This window comes from Capsicum annuum, chromosome 12 (genome assembly GCF_002878395.1).
Source record: "Capsicum annuum cultivar UCD-10X-F1 chromosome 12, UCD10Xv1.1, whole genome shotgun sequence".
NCBI lineage: Eukaryota > Viridiplantae > Streptophyta > Magnoliopsida > Solanales > Solanaceae > Capsicum > Capsicum annuum.
Genome location: NC_061122.1, coordinates 47,829,758 through 47,836,006, shown reverse-complemented (window position 1 = coordinate 47,836,006; position 6,249 = coordinate 47,829,758).

Below are 6,249 nucleotides of genomic sequence, written 5' to 3'. Positions count from 1 at the left end.
TTTTATGATATTACGATTTGGAGTTTTCCTTTATCAAATTATTTACCGAGATTTGAATTGAAATTTATATCATGATTTTTGAGTTGAAAATAGGAATCCACAATTTATTATGATTCAATTATGAGAAATATGATTTGGCCTTCATTATAGGCCCTTGAGATTATTTTGAGATGGATTTCCTAAATGAGACTGAGCTTAAGTACGGGAGTAGTATTTAGCACCGAGTGGGAGGTGTGGTTGAGCGTACCCTACTTTCCCAGAACTACGTGCCATCGTAGGATTGAGATTTGTGGGCCTAAGGCCGAGTTTGTGATTACTGAGTTGAGGTTTTACTCCCTGGCAAGAGTATGACGCTTCTTCCCAACGTGGGGTTTCTTCCTTAGGAGGACAAAACGTTGGACTCCATGATAAGTTCACATGGTTTATGTCGGTTATAAGAAACTCCTATGGTGTGTGTGTCTCTGCTCTATCTAAGATAAGTGTGTATGGTTTGAAAACTATGATTTGTGAGAAAGTTCCTTGTTTCCAAAAGATTGAAATGTTATGTTCTAAAGAGAGTTGTTTTAAGACCTGATTACTTTACAAGTTGAAACCGAGCAGAAAGTGAATTTGTAACTTATTGTAATGACTCACGTGATTTATTTTACATGTATTATTCATCCATGATTTTGATGATTTAATTCGAGCTAAGTGAGTTATTTATATCAGCATGCATAATTTTATAAATTGTGATGATATTAAGATATTATTTTATATATGCATTGCACCCCCATATGCTCAGTACATTTCCGTGGTACTGACCCACATATTCGTATGTGGGCTACATTTTCTTAGAATGTAGGAACAAGGTATAGTATGTACCTTCAGATCCAGTCAGTTCGTGGTATCCAGTCAGCAGGTGATGAGCCTTTTTTATTCAAGGGCTTGGGTCAGTTATGCAGAACTAATAGTATTGTATTTTCTTTATTCGGTCGTATTGAGTTGGGATAGTCGGGAGTCATAACCTGGCTACCTACAGTTAATACTAGTAAAGGCTTCATAGACAGTCAGTAGAAGTTGATGTAGTTCGTTTCAGTTTTGGTTGTGAAGGCAGAATTGTAATCTTGTAAATTCAGTTTTGTATCGATCAGATTCAGAAAAGAGTAATTTTTCGCAGATTTGTATAGATTTATATTTTTTGTTCAGTTGCTTATGAGTTATGCCAGTAGAAGGGTTAGCTTGGGGTCACTTGTGACCCTAAGCACCGTGTGACGTCTCGGGACCTGATTTTGGGGTGTTACACAGAGGCATTGAGTTAGGGGAGCTAGAGCGCTCGGATGAGAGTCGTGATTTCAGTTACTGTAGATGTTTTAAGGTTGAGGAGGTCAGAGAGGCTATTCTTAGGATGCAGAGAGGTAGGGCGATGGGGCCTGACGAGATTCCGATAGACTTTTGGAAGTATACTAGTGAAGTAGGTTTAAGGTGGTTGACTGATTTGTTTAACGACATTTTCAATACTACGAGAATGCCTGAGGCTTGGAGATGGAGTGCAATGATTTCGTTATATAAAAATAAGGGTGACATTCAGAGTTGCAATAACTATATGGGTATTAAGCTGTTGAGTCACACTATGAAGATTTGAGAGAGGCTGGTTGAGCAGAGATTGAGGAGGGTCGAGTTCATTTTGGAGAATCATTTTGGTTTTATGCCTGGTCGCTCGACGACAGAGGTAATCAACCTGGTGAGGAGATTGGTAGAGCAGTATAGGAAAAGGAAGAGGGATTTTCACATGGTGTTCATCAACCTAGAGAAGGAGTATGACAAAGTCCCTAAGGAGGTTCTTTAGAGATGCTTGGAGGTGAGAGAAATTTCGATGGCGTACATCAAATTTATTAAGGACATGTACGATGAAGGAAAGACTCGGGTGAGGACGGCGGGAGGAGACTTGGGGCATTTTTCGATCGAGATAGGGTTGCATTAGGGATCGATTCTTAGCCCATTTCTGTTTACATTGGTGATGGACGTGTCGAAGTGGAGTATTCAAGGTGAGGTGCCTTGGTGCATGTTATTCGTGAATGATGTAGTGCCGATTGATGAGATGTGAGAGGGTGTGAATAAAAGACTGGAGGTTTGGAGGCAAATCCTTGAATCTAAGGGGTTCAGGTTGAGTAAGTCCAAGACGGAGTATATGAAATGCAAGTTTAGTGACTTGTGTCAGATGGACAATGTGGTGGTGAGGTTGCATTCCGAGGATGTTTGTAAGAGGGATAGTTTTAAGTATCTTAGGTTTATGATTCAGGGGAATGATGAGATTGATGAGGATGTCTCTAAACGTATTGGAGCAGGTTAGATGAAGTGGAGGCTCACCTCGGGAGTGTTTTGTGATAAGAAGGTGCCCCTTAAGATTAAAGGCAAATTCTACAGAGCGGCAGTCTGGCCGACCATGCTGTATGGAGCGAAGTGTTGGTCAGTTAAGAACTTTCATATTCAACGATTGAAGATGGTAAAAATGAGAATATTGCATTGGATGTATGGACTTACTAGAGGGGATAGAGTTAGGAATGAAATTATCAGGGAGAAGATGAGAGTGACTTAGGTGGAGGACAAAATACGAGAAGGAAGGCTGAGATGGTTTGGGCATATGATGAGGAGGGGAACGGATGCCTCAGTTCATAGGTGTGAGAAGATAGCTTTGGATGGCTTTAGGAGGAGTACAGATAGGCCGAAGAAATACTGAAGGGAGGTGATTAAACATGACATGGAACAGCTATAGCTTACTGAGGACATCTCTTATTTCCTATTTTGAATTGCTCATATTTCTATTATGTCGTATTTCTCTAATATCTATTTTATTATTTCTTATTCCTTATTTCTGTTATGTCATCCATCTTGCTTCATGTTTCACTACGACCTTGTGTACTATTCTCTATTCTGAGCCGGGGGTCTATCAGAAACAACCTCTTTACTTCTTAGGAGGTAGCGGTATGGACTGCGTACATTTTACCCTCCCAGACCTCACTTTGTGGGAAGATACTGGGTTTGTTGTTGTTGTTGATGATGATGATAGTTCGCGTTTGTATTTATATTTATATTTTATAATTCGCAATTGTATTTATATTTTATAACTCGCACTTGTATTTATATTTTATAATTCGCACTTGTATTTGTATGTTATATTTCGCATTTATATTTGTATGTTATGATTCACATTTGTATTTGTAATTTTGTATTTCGTACTTGTATCTGTATGTTATAGTTCGCATTTGTATTTGTATTTTATAGTTCGCACTTGTATGTGTATATTATAGTTCAAATTTGTAGTTTATACTTCACATTTGTATTTGTATTTGCTAGTTCGCACAAATTAAAAAAAAATGAAAAGAAAAAAAAAGGAGAAAAAATGAGAGGAAAAAAAAAGGAGAAAAGATTAATAAAAAAAGAGTAATAGAAAATAGAGAAAAAAACAAAAAGAAGGAGAAAAAATGAAAAGAAAAATAAAAAAGAAAACAAAAAATAAAAAAGTGAAAAAAGAAAAAAGAAAGAGAAAACAAAAAAAGGAAAAGAAAAAATGAAAACAAGGAGAGTAATAAAAAATAGAGAAAAATAGAAAATAAACGAGAGAGATTATGAATTGTAATTAAGGATAATTAATAGGCAAGAGAGGGTTATGAATTATAATTAATTGAAAATTAGGCTAAATAGAATAATTAGGAATCTATGTTTGCTAAGTTATGTAGTTATCTCTTTAATAAATCTAAATAAAGCAACTAAGACTGTACCATAAGAATCCTAAACCTAAGAGAATTCTAAAACTTACCGAAGTTAAAGTCTTGTCCGACAATTGAAAAACATCAAACGTAGGTAGTTTTTGATTTCATGTTTTAATATAGTAAATTCTTAAACAAAATTTTAATAAATATAAAATACTGATTATGTTTTTAAAAATAGTAAATAACGATTTTATCTATTACAAAGTCTTTTAATAAGGGATAAAAAATTCAAAATAATGAACGAAAGAAAACTTGAATGAAATAAGTATAGGAAGAAAAGTAAAAATAAAAGGACCATATTTTTATGATAAAGCATGATCGACATATTATTTAAACAGAATCATAGAATTTATATATATATATATATATAAGATAAAATTATTATTAATTTCGAATGGTTAAATATTATAATTTTTTCTAAATTAAATAAAGAATTTAATTAATTTCTGAATGTTTCATGTAATTGAAACTTTAGGTGAGTAATATAGGAAAATCACTTGTTTTTGGACTAAAAAACTAAGTAAAAGAAGGGCAACTTTAGATAGTAAAAGTCAATTGTGTTAAGAAATAATGGTAGTGTGGATGTCTTCCCTTTGTCAACATGGTCTTCATTTTCAAATGAAGACTTTCAAGGCACAAAACCAACAATTTCCATTGGTTAGAATGTTGGCAGAATTGCCTATATAAGGCATGCATTTATTTTCTTTTTGTACAGAGATCAATAGATAATAAAAGTCTCCATTATCTGTTCCTTAATTTTTTTACTCCGTTTATTTTATTTTATAACACGTTATCAACACGAGACTTCACTATTTCAAAATTTGAAGGCTAAGGTATTATTTTTCTCTTTCTTTTAATATGTTTAATCTTACAAAACTTGAGTTCGTTGCCCTTCAAAGTTTGGGCAAGAACTACCATTCATGGATATTGGATGCTAAAATCCATTTAGATACTATGGGTCTTGGAGACACCATTAAAAAAAATAAAGCATCAAACCAAGATCGTGCTAAGGCCATAATATTTTTGTGTCATCATATTGACGATATTTTAAAAAATGAATATCTTATGATGAAGGATTCACTTATTTTATGGATTAACCTAAAAGAAAGGTATGACCACCTAAAAATGGTCATATATCCAAAAATACAATATGATTAGATGCATCTGAGATTTCAAGACTATAAGTCTTTTCATGAATATACTTCTGTCATGTTTAGAATTTTTTCTCAATTGAAATTATGTGGAGAGACTAGTAATGATGTTGATATGATGGAAAAAACACTCTCCACCTTTCATGCCTCAAATATGCTCTTGCAGCAGCAATATCGAGAGAAAGGTTTCAAGAAGTATTATGAACTAAGTTCACATCTTCTTGTGGCTGAACAAAATAATGATTTATTAATGAAAAATCACGAGTTTCGACTTATTGGATCTACACCATTTTCTGAAGTAAATGAGGTGTACGCCCACCATGCTAGGCGTGTAAAGGGTCATGAATTGATCGTGGACATGGACATGGACATGGTCGTGGACGTGACTATGATCAAGAAAGAAATAATATTTCCAGTATTAGTCACGTATCAAATAAATGGTTTCGTTAAAAGGAACAAGGAAAGAATGAGAAACGTGAAGCAAGTAAAACATGTGTTTATTTTTTATATGGTGCAAAAGGACACTATGCACGTGACTGTCATACTCTCAAACACTTAGTTGAGTTTTATCAAGCATCACTAAAGAAAAAAGAGAAAAATCCTGAAGCTAATTTTGTCTCTGAAAATCATGTTGACGTTGCTCACTTAGATGTAGCAAATATCTTCGAGCATCCTGAGGGAAAGATAGATCACCTGATTGGTGATGGTTCTGTGGCTATGGAAGATTGAACAACTTTTAATATTTGTTAGTAATAGTAGTGTAATAAATAAATGTTAAAGTAGTTGTTCTATTACTACTTTTATATTAGTCATATTATCGTACGTTTCGTAGTAATTTATTTTTAAGTTGATCTTACACATTTTATATTGCAATCTATTGTATGCTTACAAAAAAAATTGCTCATTAAATTATTGTCTTAATTCTTACATATTTTGGATATCATAAAATATAGTTCACCGGGTTATGTTTATAGAGAAACATCAAATCAAATTACTTATAAGTTTTCTTTAACATGGACTAACTACTATCATTCATATTGTTTTCTCAACAAGCACGTGAAAAAAGAATCTTAGTACTTGTGACTTTCTATTAATACCATGAAAGTGAACATCACTCATTTGATTGCTCAAATTTATTATACTACTTAGTGTTGACTTTGTAGTTTGTCCATCATTAATATTTAATATATATTTATTTTGTGTATGTTATTTTATTTGAAGATATGAACAATTTTCACAGCAAGTTATGCAATTATGAAGATATTTGCTTTATTGATTCTGGTACAACACAAAATATTTAAAAATGAGAAATATTTTTCTTATTCAAATATGGACAAAATAAATGTTAC